Raw genomic sequence first — 16,909 nt, 5'->3', positions numbered from 1 at the left:
AAATGTTTTCTTCCCTTATGCAATATAAAGGGGGTCGGGGCTCTCTCCAGAATGAGGACCATCTGATGTGGTCTCAACATATTAACAAAACACATCAGATGTTTTGGTCAGATAATATCGCTGGCCAGAAAGCTGAGGAGAGCATGGGAGGGTTTTCACCCTCAGGTCTGAGGGTGCGTCTCTCGGCTGGCTTGGAGTTCCCCTGGAGGAGCTGGAGGAGGTGGTCAGGGAAAGACCAGTTTCTGCTTAAACTTCTGCCCCCTGTGGCCATGTATAAACAGACATGTTTATGATTCTTTTAATTTGGTTCTACACTTAGTAAAACTGTAAACATCTGTCCAAATCTTTGCCCCCAACTACATATGAGTGCAACAAATGTGGCATTGCACCACAAAATGGTGATATCAGTTTCTTTTTTACCCAGAAACTCTGGTCTCAAACCCTCTAATTAGGGGCAGTAATCTCTCACTTTCCCCTGGGAGTATTTGCATATTTGATTACCATCAGAGACCGAACTTCTCACATATCCTACAGATAAAGGGATGTAACCAAAAAAGGGAAGGAACGACACAGTTACCCAGAAATGAGTACTGTGTTTCTGTCCTATCCTCCTCCTCTTCTCCCACATAAACACAGATTATGTGGCCCAGCAGAGTGCATGTGTGGCAATCAGCCTGAATAAGTCAGCATTTCAGTTTGTGAGTAACTCTTCATTGTTTCTATATTTCAGTCTTTAGATGAAGTTTGTCTGTTGTTTTTTTCTAAATTCATGGCAAGTAACTTTTGTTCTTGAGTGCAATGAGCTACAGAGGTTTTCAGGCGTGGTTTCACAGAGGAAGCCACTGTGTCTTATCAACTTCATCAAGGTAGAGACAGAAAAACTGCGTGATCCGGAAGTATCGCAGTGTGCTCTTCAAAGTAAAGTCAGAAATAAATTTGAACGTTGTTTCCTTGACGTCATTCCACAAAACTGAAAACACAAAAAAAGTGAACAACTCGATATATTCTTATTTTAAGCAGGAAAATCTCATATAGGATATGCTAATTAAGTTCCTTTAGCCTTTGTTATAATTTGTGCACACTTGCAAGCCACCTAAACCTGACGTCCCTTTTAATGCTCTCTCTGACTGAGTCTGTGCCACTCCTGTTGCCAAAAAATGTATTTCTCAATCATAAACACCAGACTGGCATTTTAAAACAGCACAAACTGAAATATAGAAGTGAACGGATGGATGGATGGATGGATGGATGGATGGGTGGATAAATGTGACCCAAACATACTCATCAGTACGCAGACATATATCTGAGTATATTTAGGTAACCTTTGTAAATTCAGTTTAATAGAGTGATTTAAATTAAGTAAAGTTCTTGTAAACACCTTCAGTGTGGCACTTTAAATTGTGTCTATTACTGTTTACACTGTTTTACTCCAGTGTCTTCAGAGATCTTAATACGTGCTGACAAACTGAAGACTGGAAGTTGAGTGAAAGGCAACACTGTGTGTAGCTTCTTAAAATACTCAACAATTGGAGACAAAAGAAAAATGACATTATTCTTAATTACTAACTACTTTTAAAAGGAAAAGAAAGTAATCAAAATGACAACACACTGGTGTTTTGTCCTTCTTTCCTGCCAGTGGGTCATCTCAGGACTCACATTTACCTTCTTACCTTTTTACATTCAATACCGGCTGTAAAGTATGCAGACTGACAAACAGTCAGACTCATGTGTGATGAGTCAAAACAAACCCCTCAGCTTGATCATGTTACTGTTTATTTTATTTTATGTTTATTTTATTTTATTTTTAATAAAACATAATCGATTATTCGTTTAATTATAGAGTCCTTTAATTGTGCTTTGCTAATTTTTTTTTTTTAATTTGTATTTATTTGAAATGTTATTAAAACAAGCTTTAGTTGTATTCTGTGAGTTCGTATTTTATTTTAGATGTATTTATTTTTTAATAGAACTACCATAGTAGCTTTATGTCACCAAGTTGGAAATACATGGAAGAAAGCTCACCGTCCTGCCTGTGCGGATTTTATTTTGACAGGGACTGAACAGGAAGTCTTGTAAGTCTTTGCCGCAGGTCTTTGCACTTTGGTGGTTTTTGGTCACCGGCTCGCGGCACCACAGCAGATCTCCGGCTGCCGTCACTTCACATCACATCAGGAGGTAAGACGAACACTCAGCCTTCGTTTTGGGGTCCAGCTGTGCCGTTTGTGGCTCATCCAGATATTTGTGTGTAAGATTAAATCTGTGACTGTCGGCAAAGTTTACTCCTGATGTGGTCGCGCAGGTGCGTAAACGCGTAAAGAGTGGAGCCGTGGCTTTGCGCGTAAAATTTGATGTGGTGAAGTGGAAGCGCGGGGTAGACGTGGGTGGATGCGCTGTTTTGTTTTGGGATTTTTTGGCATGTCTTGGCATCCGTCCTCCTCACCGCAGTGCCCGTGCACATCATCAGCAGGTTGCCCTGGGAGGCAGCGAGCACTTATGAGCCATGTGTTGCTCTCAGTGTCGCTTGAATCGAATGAGGAGATCCACAGAGCGTAACGTTGGCCCGGAGGAGGGCTCAGTCAACGTTTTCAGGGAAGCACGGGGAACGGGTCAGACCAGTACCGAGGAGCGAGTCAGCTGCTGCAGCTGCGGCGTGTCGGTGCTTCACTCCGCCGACCTGTCACTGCGGACTTCTTCCTTTTTCAGCCGTCGACCTGTTTTGCAGCGAAACACTTCCTCCATACCAGTCAGTGTGTAACACAACTCACCATCCTCACCCAGCACCTTGTAATAAGCAAAATTAGCTTTGAGTTGCCTTCAGGGCCCATTTTCCTGGTTAAAGCGCGAAAGTTTACGCTCTCTGCTTCTTGTTTGCGTGTCTGTTTCCACAGCTTATGTGGCACTGTAACACAACATTACACACACACACACACACACACACACACACACACACAGCTGGTGCTTTAGGTACCCTAAGGGACAGCTTCCACACTTTAAACACGCATGCTCAGAGAAATCAAACCGGTTATGTTGTGTAAATTTAGAGATTTCTTTCTCTTTTTGGGGTTGAGCCAGCCTCTGTTAGATAACGCCTGCTTAAATGTGAGTATCTGCTTGTTAACATTTTAACCATTTCCAGTCCAAATGCTCAATTAGCCCTCAAAATCTATCAAACGCTGAGGTGCCTGAGCGTTAAAAATGTTCAGCTATAATAAAATGAGTGTGGCTTTGCTCCCTGGTGTTTAACATCCAGAGATACATGAAAACGAGGATTTATGAGCTTTAGCTAAGCAAGAAGGTAGATTTTAAAGATGATATGCTGTGTTCTGACTGAAGTATGTAACGCTGGATGGACACAGAGGCAGAAGGGCTCTGGATATGGTAGTTGGCAGATTATGATGTGTACGTGATGCAGCTAACAGAGCTACATTTAGGCTGAGATAAACATATTAGCACAGCTAAGGCTGAAGAGGGTAAAGGTCCCTGAAAAATGACCAAACTCGAGTCAAGAGAGTGTCTGAGGTCCATCTGCAACATGAGCTCAGTCATTAATATGTTGCTGCGTGATTTGAATTATGAAAAAGTCCTGATCCTAAGCTTAATGTCCACACTGAAAGCGTTCAAACATTTGATGCTGTCATATAAACGATGAGTTTTTAGAAACTTAAAGACATCCTGCTCTTAAATAATCCCTTTAAAAGGCTGAAAACACAGAGAATAGCTAAACAGGTTTTGGAAGTTCATGTTTGCTCAGAAAAATGAAACACACGACGAAAGGCTCATCCAAAGCAGGAAACGGGGTCGATACGTCATCACTTTACAAACAGATTGCATGTCTGATATAGTCCGCACTTTTTCAGCAGTGTTGCTGTGTCCAGAGTGAGTGTGTCACAGCATTGTGAGTGTATAGTATCTAAACTAAGCAGAATATCAGCTGAAACTATTTGAGTTGAGATAATAAGCTTTTTTCTCTTTAACCTGCAAGTGGGTTAATATATGAGGCCAGCTGTAAGGTACTTTTATAGGAATTGGATCATTAGTGTTCCAAAAATATCTATATGTAAAGAAGTTTCACATTATACACTCAGATTGCTTAAAAGTTTCCACTTTTCACGACTGCATTGTGATAGTTTGCTGTGACCTGTGGATGATGGACCTGGAATAGAAAGATTTACTGCTGCAGAACGTGACTGATGCATAAATGACATTCAGTGTTAAACAAACAGAACCATCAAAAAGTCACAAATGACCCCACCTGGTTATTTAAGTGTATTTAAACAGTACCTGTAGTTCGTAATCAAAATAGTTAATTCAACGTTTAAGTTCACCATCACCTTCCTGTTTTTAAAAGATTCCAGTGTTTAAGGTTTCACAGTTCAGAAAGTCTGCAGAGAGTTCCTTTTAACAGAGTTGCATCATCGCTGCTGCTGCAAGATTGTTGTGGGGCAACAAAATTACAGTTCAGGTCAGTGATGAAATTTGTTGAGACACTGCTAGGATGCGATGAGATGGACAGGAAGTGTAAGCAGGAAGTCTGAAGACAAGTGCGGGAAAAGTGACACGCAATTTCTTTTCTTGTTGTGTTGTTTCACACAGACCCGCTCTTCCAGTGTGTCGGAGGGTTTTATTTTTGTTGGTCTGATTTAAACGGAGCAGAGTTGACTCGCTCGCTTCCATGGAGACTGTCGAGGCTGATTAATAGGACCGGCTTGTACGCAGGTAGGATATGCTGTGTTTATTGGCGCTTCCAGCAAAACACAGGCCACAGCGTGGGGAGTGCTTAATTGACTTTGTGGGCGTGTGTGTGCTTTTCCAGCCAACACACACACATGCTGATACAGAGCTCAAGGGGCACTGGGAGCGGTGGGTTTGGTCCAGCCTTTAATCAATATTATCAGTAGCTAAATGTCATGACTTTGCAGAACTGAAGACCGATACACTAAAGTGCTGTAAGATACAGCTGCTGAAGTTCAAATACATCTGGCTCATAAAACAGCTGATAACACGGAGCAAAATATACACACATGGATCAGCTGATTGGCCAATAAACAATCTTTCTCATTTTTCAGTTTATTAAATGTTTTGTATTATTTTGTTAATACAACCCCCCAGGTGTGTTTTAAAGGGAGGCTTTGTATTATGTTTTTCTTTTTAGTTTATTTAATGAAACCCACAACTTAACAATATTCTGATTTATTTCTAATTAAATGAAAAAAATGTATATTTATTTTTAAAATTCTGTGTCTTTAATTATTTTTTAGATAAATTAAAATAATTAAAATTTAATTTTATGCTTTTCTTTAAATATCTTGCAAAATAGCTGACAAAACTTTGAGTGTAATTTAAATATTTGAAAAATCCATCAGTGATATTAAAAAATGAGTTAGTTTGTGCTGCTGCAACGTGTCGCCTACTCTGTTTGCAAAAAGAAGTCAATGATAAAATGACCCAACTTCTCACTTGATTTATGACACCAGGACTCATGTTCCTTATGGGTTTATGGCCTCAGTTGCTATTTTAAAGTCTTATTAAGACATCGTGATGCTTGTTTTGGTAGTTAAGGTCTCATTAGAGTTATGGAGGAGGATAAAGCGGGGTATGATTTACAGCGTGGCTGCCCTGTGAGCCCTTTCTCAGCACATTTGGTTTGAGAACAACCACATGACAAAGCTCAAAGTGCTCCAAGGCTTCAGTATAAGATATGATAGTGGGTAAAGCGACAGTGGCTGCAGCCATCTATTATATACAGTCTTTGGTCACAGCTCTACTACACTCCTTCGCACCAAACTGGGCAAAGCCTTTCTTTAAGGAGCTGGCTGTGCGCTTGATGGCCGCACAGGGCAGACTGTCAATGCAGAGCTGGAAGCACTCTCGTCTCAAGTAATGTCATGTTGTCTCTTCACTGGAACAAAAGGCCCTGAACAAATACAGAAGTGAATATGCTTCAAGTATTAAAATCCCCGGATTTACATCAGTACTGCTGCATCTGTTTGAGGTAGAGCTAGTTTAGTCTTTGTGTCTTTGTTACGGATATGATAATGAGGAAAGACGATTCATTTAGATCGAAGCTTCAAATAGCCGCCCAGAGATGTTTTAAACATGGCTGCCAAGTGTTGAGACTTTCATCTAGAGGGACTTGGCGATCAGGCAGGATATCCCTAAAGGAGAGCTGCCCGTCAAGTCACAGTTAGTCACGTCTCTTTTTGAATAAAGCACACTGAATTTGCTGAGACGGGAGCAAAACAAATTCTGATTTATTAATGTGACTTGACTGTGTCTCAGAGTTAAAGAGATGATCATGTAGCTGAAAGGTCGCAAGCTTGAGCTTCACCTCAGGAGCACGTCGACTTGAATTAAGTCTCTGCTCCCATCAGTGCCATCGAGCCGAATCTGAATAGCCAGGAGTCGCACAAACTGCAGTTATTTGGTGTTTTCAGGAGAATTTAATCACCGTGAAGGAAAATGTGGCCTGTGTCTGTTTGCAGTCGAGACAGCCATCAGAGGAAGATTTAATCAACGCCGTGAGCAAACCTGTTAGAAATCAGAGACTCGCCTGAAGCTCCTGACATTAATCCGCTGCTGAGCTTTTCAGTAAAGCTGAAGGTGTTAAACAAACCAGCAGCAGTCTGGAAACGAGAGGAAAGAGGGACGGTGCCATTAAAACATTTAAAATACCTTCTTTATATTAATGTGTTTAAGCCGTATGATTTTAAAAAAGCAGTATAAGTTACACTAGCATATATTTAACAGATTAATTTAAAGGGACTTTATTTCAGAATCAATTGAACCCTTTTTTAATCTTCTGGCCTGTAAGCAACGAACATGCAGAAAACCTTCTAACCTACCATTGAGTTAGGCTGGGAGAGGAGGTTAACACAGAAGGTCACCCGGAGGATCTCCTTTTAAAAAGGTTCACTCCTTAATGAGTACTTTTATTTTAGATGCATATCATACAGGAAATAAAAGATTTGGGGGTATTGGCAGCAGTTCGTCTTGTAATCGGAAGGTTGCCGGTTCAAGTCCCGGCTCGGTTGTTGTGTCCTTGGGCAAGACAGAGGGCCCGGTGGCGCCAGTGTTCGGCAGCCTCGCCTCTGTCAGTGCGCCCCAGGGCAGCTGTGGCTACAATGTAGCTGCCATCACCAGTGTGTGAATGTGTGGATGACTGAATATAGTGTAAAGCGCTTTGGGGTCCTTAGGGACTAGAAAAGCGCTTTACAAATACAGACCATTTACCATATTTTATTCTTCCAGTGCTCATTTTCTGGTCCCTGTTTACATTCTTGGACTCTACTAGAGTAGCTTTGCATGATTCACATTCAGAATAAACCTTTCTAATCTAATACTGAGCCTTGATGCAGTTTATGATCTGTGTGAAACAGGCTGTTTTAGCTCCTCGTAGTAGGTCTGAGCAACAGACGGGTGGAGCGTTTCAGCCTGAGTTTACCACGTACAGGATAACCTCCCTCGCTGACATCATTCAGAGCTCAGACAAGGAAAAAGTTTTCAGAGGAGGCTGAAAAATGAGCTTTAGGCTCCCAGGGAGTATTTGTACATGCACTGACCTCGTTATTAGAAACTGTAGCTGTTGGCTGACTAAAAGAATAACTCAAGCTGGGAATCTGACTCCATCCCAGGCAGACCAACAGATTGTTGATTTTGTGTTCATGCTGTCTCTGCAGGTGTAACAGTAAACCTCACTCTGACTATTAACCAATACAAAGACAAGACGCACAAACTAACTGGTCCATGCTAAGCAGCTAGTTCTTCATATGTGCCTGAACCAGCTCGCTGAAGAGTCCAATCTGAGCCACTAGATTAAAAACAACATTTTTTTCACTGTATTCTGTTCTTCAGAAAGGACGAAGTAATGCTTAAACCATTAAATAACAAAGTGAGATATATTTTGATCGTCAGTATTCAATTACTTGACTGAAAAGTTCCTGTTTTTCCATCTACAGATGCAGCATTAAATCTCCATTTATTTATTTTTATTTTTTTAAACAATGCAAGACATTTGCTGTGGTGTAACAAATAACTTCTGCTTTTACTTGTTCTGTGCTTGTTTTCTAATTTCACTGATTTATTATTTGTTGAGTGTGAGGTGAAAGAAAGGTGCAGCAGGATTTCTTTGTAATGCGACAAAACTGTGAGATCTTTTAGGCTTTTGATCGAATTTATAAAATGATGGGTTAGAGGATGAGCTTGGGCTACATGTGTTTTACTAACATGACTTTAACTCCCGTGAATCCAAACTCAGAAACTGCACACGTTTCCTGAACCTGCACATGCATCAAGCGTTTCATTGCGCAAACAGGAAAAGTATGCACGTTTCAGCTGGTGCTTTTTGGTGGCCTGGTGATTTCTTTCTATTTTTGGACCTTTATCTTCGACATCACTCCTTCTATAGCTAACTAAAAATAACTGGAGAAGCTTGAAGACGTTACACGCATCTGTTAACTATTATTCTATTGCTGATTTTATAGTCTTGCTGCTCTCAACCGGCATTTTAATATGAGCATCTGTAACAGTGCAACAGAAAATGCAGAATAAGTCCTCTTTAAATGTTTGGTGGTGTCATAAAAGGAATCACTGGCCTCAAAAAATTACTCAGGCTTGTAGTTTCTGAGCAGTTTTCTGTCAAATGGATACATTTGCTGGATATCCTGATGAAATCCAGTTATTTCACTTCAGTCCTGACTGGAAATTTTTTTTTTTTATCCTTTTCATGACGGTGACTCAGTTTGCTGTGGGAGTGTCAGCTGGATGCCTGACATCTCTTAGTAAATCGAGTTGTACACAGAGTCCGTTGTGCCACTGGTTTGGCTGGTGAGCTCTCATGATCTGTGTCAGGAGATTATGATCATGTGATAGTGGTGAAGGATGGCGTCAAGAAATGTTACTGAGAAAGAAATGCTGAGTGTTCTGATGCTGAAAGAGACGGATACAAATCGGGCGTCTTTCCTACTCGTTCTTACTCCAGCGATAAGACTCACACACACACAAACACACACTCTCTCTCAGCGATACATTTCTACTGCGAGAAAAAGGAAGTGTGTTGCAACCTTGAGCCCAGATGCAGTTTGTCTTCATCTGAGCTCTCCAATGTTGCTCAAACAATCTACGCTACAGTTCAAAAAGTATTATATAGTTGAATTCAGGTGTTCCCATTACTCTCATGACCACAGGTGTATAAAAGCCAGCATGTAGGCGTGCAGACTGCTTCTACAAACATCTGGGACAGAAGTCACGAAGTGCTGGGCTACGTGAAATCACAGAGTGGGGTCGAGGTCGCCAACTTTCTGCAGTCAACCACTACAGACCTCCAAGCTTCACAATTAGCTCAAGAGTTTCCACGACCGAGCAGCTGCACCCAAGTCTTACATCACCAACGGCAACGCAAAGCGTCCGATGCAGTGATGTAAGATGTAAAATGTGCTGCTACAGGACTCTGGAGCAGTGGAGACGCGTTCTCTGACGTGATGAATCACATTTTTCTGTCTGGCAATCTGATGGATGAGTCTGGGTTTGGCGGTTGCCAGGAGACCGGTACATGTAAAGTTTGGTTGAGGGGGGAGTTTAGCGTGAGGGGTTTGTTTTCACATGTTGGGCTCAGCCCCTTAGATTCAGCCAAACGAACTCTTAATGCTTCAGCATATCAAGACAATTTGGACAATTCCACGCTCCCAACTTTGTAGGAGATAAAGAAAGAGATATCACTTTCTATATATCAAGTCCTCGGTTGGAGATGTTCAAAAATCAGACTTCAGTAGAGCGAGCTGGATCTGATGCTGCGTGCTGTGAAGCATGCCCTGCTCTAACATGCTTTTTGCCTCTAATGGGACCACATTTTGCAAAATAAACAACACGCTGATTAATAAGACTCAAATCTAGTGACAGCGATCATAAACTCACCAGGAAATGGTTTAGTGAGGTCGTAAACTAGCCCAGAGGAAACGCTAAACCAGACAGTCTGCTGTTTGTTTGTGTGTTTGTTTTCTGGCTCTAAGCCAGTGGTTCTTAACCTTGTTGGAGGTACCGAACCCCACCAGTTTCATATGCGAATTCACTGAACCCCTCTTTAGTGAAAAATAAAATGATTTTTTTTCAAATTCAAGACGTAGATATGTTTTTTACTGGTGCACAAAATGAGCCGTGCATGTCACGGCGGAGGCTCTGCCCAAACCCCTGAGACCGACTCACCGAACCCCTAGGGTTCGATCGAACCCAGGTTAAGAACCACTGCTCTAAGCATTTAGCATTTATCAAACAGTGATAGTTATTTAAGTAATAATGGTGATCAGATGGTGCACACCTACCAGTGTGTTCTGTTAAATCAGCTCAGACAGGCGCACGTTCACTCGTTTTTTAGCGTTTAGCAGGAAAAGAGGACGACCCGTGATAAATAAAAGGGAGCGACGTGTTAATAAAACTCTAGTCGACTGATGGACTCTGGCTCTGTGCTGCTGTTTAACTCAACTCTATCAGAAGATTAACAGGTTATCCTGCTTTAAATGTGAGTGTTGTCTTCCTTGTCCAATTTGATTGGCTTTAGTTTACAGAAGAACGACAGGACTGACACGTTTCTAAAGTCTGGCTTTTAGCCGATGGCTGTGACGAAAGCAGGGTTAACATGTCGCTGTCTTTTGCTGCCTAAGAGGGGGAATTGAGTCAGCAGACAGTCATAAGCTGCGCAGATTTCTGTGGAAAATGATGGAAAATACAGACGGACAGAAAAAAGGGACTCTCTTCACCTAGAGAGAGAGATTGGACATTCAGATAACCTGTAACCTGCATAGTTTGTGGTTTTAAATCTGACCTCCTTTGAGACAAACGTCCACAATATCAGTTCCTCCTGTTCTGTCCAGCCCGGTTAAAACAGTCTGTTATTCTGATAAAAGCTGCAACATTTAAGGGTCATTCAGATAATCGGAGAATTCAGATCCATTATTTCATACTGGCTGCAGGCTAATAAGACATGTTTCTTTTCCCAGCGATGTTTTCTAGCTCCTCCCAGGGATCCCGAGTTGTTCCTTTCAGACCACAAAAGAAGAGCATAGATCAGGGGTAGGCAACTCCAGGCCTCGAGTGCCGGTGTCCTGCAGGTTTTAGATCGCACCCTGGGTTAACACACCTGAATCAAATGATTAGTTCATTACCAGGCCTCTGGACGTGCTCAGTGGGGGACTTGATGAGAATTCATCCAACAGTCTGACCCTATGGCAGAATTACTAAGGGATAAAGTCACCTGACCCAGCCCTAACTCGAAAAGGAAAACCTAATCTTTAAAGGTGTCTGTCTCCTGATTGACGAAGAGTTTAAATTCAGTTCTGAGTCTAACGGGGAGGCAGTGAAGAGAAGCTTATGTGGAAGAAATTCGATCTCTCTTTATAGTTCCTGTTAATACTCTTGTTGTTGCTTTATAGAACAACTGACGGGTTTTCATGCCGTGTTTAGAACATGCTGATAATAACAGAGCAGTGCAGTCCTGGACATGTGTGCAATGATGTGCGGCCCCGTGTTTATGCCATCTTTGCCTCTTTGTCTGTCCAGAGGGAAATGTTGCCCAGGTGTGTGTGCAGACCTGATCGGTGTGACAGGTGATGCAGCTGTCAGAGCTGACCACTAGGTGTCACTGTCGTGTTGTCTTCATTGTCGTCACATTTAGTGAACAGTTATGTTTCTCCTGCACTTTAAAGGCTTTCCTTTGAGTCCCCTTTCAGTAAAGTGTAATTATCACCATGTCCTGGGTCTGTGTATGTTAACAGTGTGATTTTATTACCTTGTGTGTTTTGTGTCTGAGTCATGGAGGAGCTGAGCTTCCTGCAGCAGCTCTACCCAGTAATTACAGGATGACATGTGCATTGTGGAAGGAAATCACTTAAGAAGGTCATTGTTTTAGACCGCTGAGAGGCTCTGATTCCTAAAACTGAACTTTCCACATGCATGCTGGGAAGTCAGTAAAAGAACCGCTGCCTTATTTCAACATTTTGTTCTTTAAAACCATTAAAAGCAATAAAAAAAACAAAGAGAGAAATACAGAAACCAAAGGCAGCTGCAGCACATGAAATACCGTTATTGTCTTATTGTTAATTCAAAAGGAGTGACAAACCAAACCCTGCATGGTACACAGCCGTGAATTATTAAAGCCCTGTTGGAATTATCATTATTATTACATGCCCATGCATATGCGATGAGTATTCTGGATTTTGGATATAAATGAGATGTTATTGTCTTTAAAATAAAATAATATGATCCTTAAAAAAAAAAAAGTAGGGTCATTGTAGCCTGTTGGTAGTCTTGATGGCCTTTTGTGCTTCCTAATATCTGTCAAAGTTAACCCCGGCCTGTTCGTACAGTTGCTGGTGGGAATTATGAGAGTGTGACACATTAATGGCTCTATGTGACAGTGAACATGTTAATAAGGGGAAAATGTGTAACTTCCTTGTGTGTAACTAACCACCAGTGCAGACTGTCCACCACCTAAAAAACAAACAATAACTGCTTTATTGTCTGGAAACCCCACATGCTGAAAATGGGTTTTTTCACATTTCTTTCATCTTGCAATAACAAATTGAACTGTCAAATAAGAAGCGGCTGTTTTTGCTCAAATATGAATTCAGGTATGCTTTGGCCTCTCTACAAGTTAAGGCTGTGTTTCATCAAAGTGTTTCAGGGAGGAGCTGGGTGTCTTTAATGGCCTGTAAGATCAGCCAGGAACATCATCACCGTGTCAGCTAAGAGGAATAGTGGAGCCGGTTGTCGCCTAATGATCGTCTTTTACAAGGACGAGCTGTCAGAGCATTGAGCTGCATCAGAAAATAGCAGCATGCGGTGCAGGGGCTGCTCTACACACAGACCTGTTATCGTGCCAGGTGTTTTCCTTTGATGTAACTTGTTAATGACCTTTTTAAGGCAGATTGTGTTCAGTCGGTTTCTTATTTTAGGACCTTGTAGTTGGTTGATAAACATTCAAACATTCTTCTGTTTTCAGAGGCCTGGGTTTCACAAGATCATTTCACAGGATCCTGTGACTTTTCTCACTTTTTTCTTCTTCTTCTTTTTTCAGCAGCTGACATGACACCTCTGCAAGAAAGTGTTTCAGTGCAACGGCCGCCCTACATGCTTATTAAAAAGACGAGATTAAAATAGCTGCACGCTTTCCAACGTTCAACATCATCCTACTAATACTGCAGCTGATTTTCTTTTTTTTTTTTAATTAATTTCAAAGCTACTTTCATAAGAATGTTTTTATCTGTCACCAAAATTACAATTCATGAAAAACAGATGGTTTGACTTTGAAGTCATGGTTTACTAATTTAAGGCTTAAAGTCAACATTTTCTGTTTAAAATACTTTGCTAAATCTACATTACCTAAAATACCATTAGAGTGTGAAGAAACAGCGGCTGTGATGTTATGTGTTGCTGAGATATCGACTAAAGTTGAACTGGGACGGGGCTGTAATCTCATGTAATACCATTTTAATCCACAAGATGGTACAGCGAGTCAGTGTAGCATCCATCTTGCCATCTTTTCATAGTGTTGTAACTTAAAAACTCCCCAAAAACAAACAGAATAATTAGAGACTGCAATAATCAACCTTGTGTGCAGCTGGTGGCGTCCTTCATAATCATTCTGCGACGGAAAATGCTTATCGGGCTGCACAGGAATCATTTTGTTGCAGTACCACTTAGGGCAGGGCGATATGGCCAAAAATATTTATCACGATGTACATCTGAAAATTTGTGATAACGATATAACTGACGATATAATTGACACTAGACAAAATGCTTTACAACTCCACAACTTTATTAGTGCAAAAAACCCCATCAATGTATTTTCACTTAAACAAGCAGCTGTTTTTTATGTGCATTAAAGTTATATAAAAACGTAACAGTGCAAATTCCTTGCTGACAGTTTAACCAAAAGTCATTACCAGTGGAAACTGGCCGACATATCCTCAGCATAACCATGTAGAATATCCACAAAACGTATCCACACACAGTACGGTAATATTATGTTGAAGTACGTATCACTCTGTGAGGCTCCCGACTACGGCAGCCATAATGCTCCAAGCAGTGCGGGTTCGTAGCTTAGCAGAGTCGTATGAAAACATTTTTTGACAGATTTTTGAGCGCCGTGTGCCACATAAAATCGGTTTGGTAATAACGACAGCCGCTTGCATGCTCTACCAAAAATAGTGCTTTGTTGTGTATCTGACGGACGAAAGCTAAACCGGCTCCACACCACTGAATTGCAGCATTTTTACAAACCAGTTCTGGTTCATCTGTTTCATTCAACGATCTGCTTTCGCCTTTCTCATTCTCCGTCACCGAAATGCTTTTTCCACCATGTGCGTATGAAAACAAAGGCACTGCGCATGCGCGTTTTACCCACATTCTTTCGCGATATTTCATTCTCTTATCATTGCCTAACATTATACTGATATTACCTGAATGGTATGATATGGCCCAGCCCTAGTACCACTACTTTTAGATTATCTCTATGTCACTGTATAAACTCAGAATATTGTGTCATTGATTCATTAGTTTGCTGTCAGCTATGTTTTATGTGCCCTTGATTCTCTAATTCTCTTAAGATAATCTATGAATGTCTTTTGGGTTATAAACTCTTAATCATTAACTTTAATCTGGATAAAACATTGTTTCTCATTCGGGCTTTAAGTAAATATTGATCAGCTCATAAAAAAACTCAGGACTAAAAAATATTAATTAGGGATGTGAGATTATAAAATACAGCGGGCAGGAAATGAATAACAAGCACTGTAATTTTAAGGACTAGTTTGTACCTTCAGGGGTGGAAGTGACAGGCACCAGACTCCATAGAGAAATGCTGCAATTTAGGCTCAGGCTTCATACATCTTCCTGCCCAGCTTTGTGTGTGCGTGTGTGTATGTGTGTGCATCTGCGTGCGTGTGTGTGTGCGCGACTGCGTGCGTGTGTGTGTGTGTGTGTGTGTTGCAGTTGCTCACATGTGGGTGGGAGTCTGAATGTTTTGGTCCTTTTCTGGAATGTCAAAAATGAGTCACTGCTTGTTCCGGTTGAAAGCTGCTCCGGCTTTCAACTTTACTCTCAGTTAGTTCAAGAATTTTCATTATTTTTTAGCCTGAAACAATTTCTCATTCACTCAGAGAAAAATGTGACCGTGCAGGTGTCTGTGCTATCATCGGAAGATGTCAAAAAAACACATTCTTTTTACAAACCCACACACATATTTCATTCACAATGGAAGAATACAGTGAAGCTGGTGTCATCCCCAAAATACTAGCATGTCCTACTAATGCACACTCATTGACTGGCAGAGGTTTTGGAAAAGGACACACACACTACCCTAAGATGTATTTACAGCAGAAACATCCACGTGTGTTGTGTAGCCATCGCCTTTAACATGACAGTTAATGCTTTGTAAAGCAGCAGAACTACAGCTTCAACCTAAACTGGTTCATTTCTCTGCAAGCTCAGTGTTCTGGTAAAAACTGGGTTTTTCAGGTCAAAAGGGTGAAGCTGGATATTATATTATAACCTGTGTTAACAAGGTGTGTCTTAACACAATAATAGGTTGTGCAGTGCAGATTTAGGTGTGGTGATTTTAGGCGTTCAGACTTTAAAGAACTACACATGACAAAGAAAACCTTCATAAGCACCCTTCCTGGTTCAGGGGTGGCCAACTACAGGCCTCGAGAGCCGGTGTCCTGCAGGTTTTAGATAACACCCTGGTTCAACACACCTGAATCAAATGATTAGTTCATTACCAGGCCTCTGGAGAACTTCAAGACATGTTGAGGAGGTAATTTAGCCATTTATCAGCTGTGTTGGATCAAGGACACATCTAAAACCTGCAGGACACCGGCTCTCGAGGCCTGGAGTTGGCCACCCCTGCACTGGTTCATTATCATTCTCACTCTGGCTTAGTGAGAAGAGTACAGAGAGTTGGCTCTCATCAAACGCTGCGTTGTTGAATTATGATTGAATTTTGTTTTTCTTTTAAAAAAGGCTTAGAGAGCTAACAATTAATTAATTGTCAACAATTTAAAACAAAACTTTCTGATTAAAAACTGAAGGGCTTTTTCAGCTGTAGCCTGAATTGAAAAGGCAAAACGTGAAAATTATGTAATTTGATTCTCATGTTAACTGTTTGGCCCTTTAATGCAAACTGGAATAAGAGCAGCCCTCTCATTGGCTACCAAGTGTCCCCCTGGCCAATACCATCTCTTCCCTCCCCCCTTTGTCCCACCCTCTTGAATCTCTCCCTTGTCTGTCTGCCTCGTTGTGGCACTCTGCTCTCAACCTGCAGACTGGCTGTCAGGATCGTGTGGAGGTGTGTGTGTGTGTGTGTGTGTACTGCACACCGCAGCGAGCGTGTGCATGACCGTGTGAACAGATTTAGAAGTGAAGTGGCAGCTTCTTTTTTCTTCTGAGAGGAAGTGTGTTTTCTCGCTGGGAAGAAAAGACATGATGATGATGGTTATAAAGACGTTAAAGATGATGATGGGTGTCCCTCGACCTCCGCGGGCTCAGGTCAGTGGATGCTGATACTCTGTAGAGCTGTTTTGTGGCATTTATGTGTGCGTGCTCCTCAGGATCCTCCTATTGTCACAAACAGCCTGGTTCTGGTTCCCAGTTTCCTCTCCATTTTTTGTTTGTTGCATGTTTTGTATGAATTTTACACCCGGATGCAGCAGTGTTGTACCTCACTTCTAGTGCACCAGATTTGGTTGAGTAGCAGCTGAGGATAAATGGCATCAGTGTATGTGTGCATCTGCGCTGTAAGAGGCTGCCAAACAGTCAATCCAAGAGTTTTTCATAGAGTTCCACTCACATGTTGGCCGAATGTCAATAACTGGCTCATAAAGCTTTGTTAACTAATATCAGAGGCTAAAGTCTTCTTAGAATG

General features: G+C 41.4%; 1 protein-coding gene across 5 annotated transcripts in view; it reads left to right on the top strand.

Annotated features, from left to right (window-relative positions):
* Nucleotides 1-1,955: 1,955 nt before the first annotated feature.
* Nucleotides 1,956-16,909, top strand: part of LOC146380728 (phospholipase D1-like) — a 51,281-nt gene continuing 36,327 nt past the window's right edge. The window contains exons 1-2 of one of the 5 annotated variants that reach the window (XM_084939996.1): nt 1,956-2,175; nt 4,594-4,716. The gene's annotated coding sequence lies outside the window, so the exon portion shown is untranslated. Of the gene's footprint in view, nt 2,176-2,209; nt 4,717-16,234; nt 16,534-16,909 lie in introns of those variants that run through there. The other 4 variants (XM_084939995.1, XM_084939998.1, XM_084939997.1 and 1 more) reach the window with 4 other exon arrangements.

The sequence above is a fragment of the Perissodus microlepis genome, chromosome 9 (genome assembly GCF_051167445.1).
Source record: "Perissodus microlepis isolate ML-2025 ecotype Zambia chromosome 9, ASM5116744v1, whole genome shotgun sequence".
In the NCBI taxonomy this organism is placed as follows: Eukaryota; Metazoa; Chordata; class Actinopteri; order Cichliformes; family Cichlidae; genus Perissodus; species Perissodus microlepis.
The sequence above is the reverse complement of the archived record's forward strand: the minus strand, read 5'-3'. Positions and strand labels throughout refer to the sequence as shown.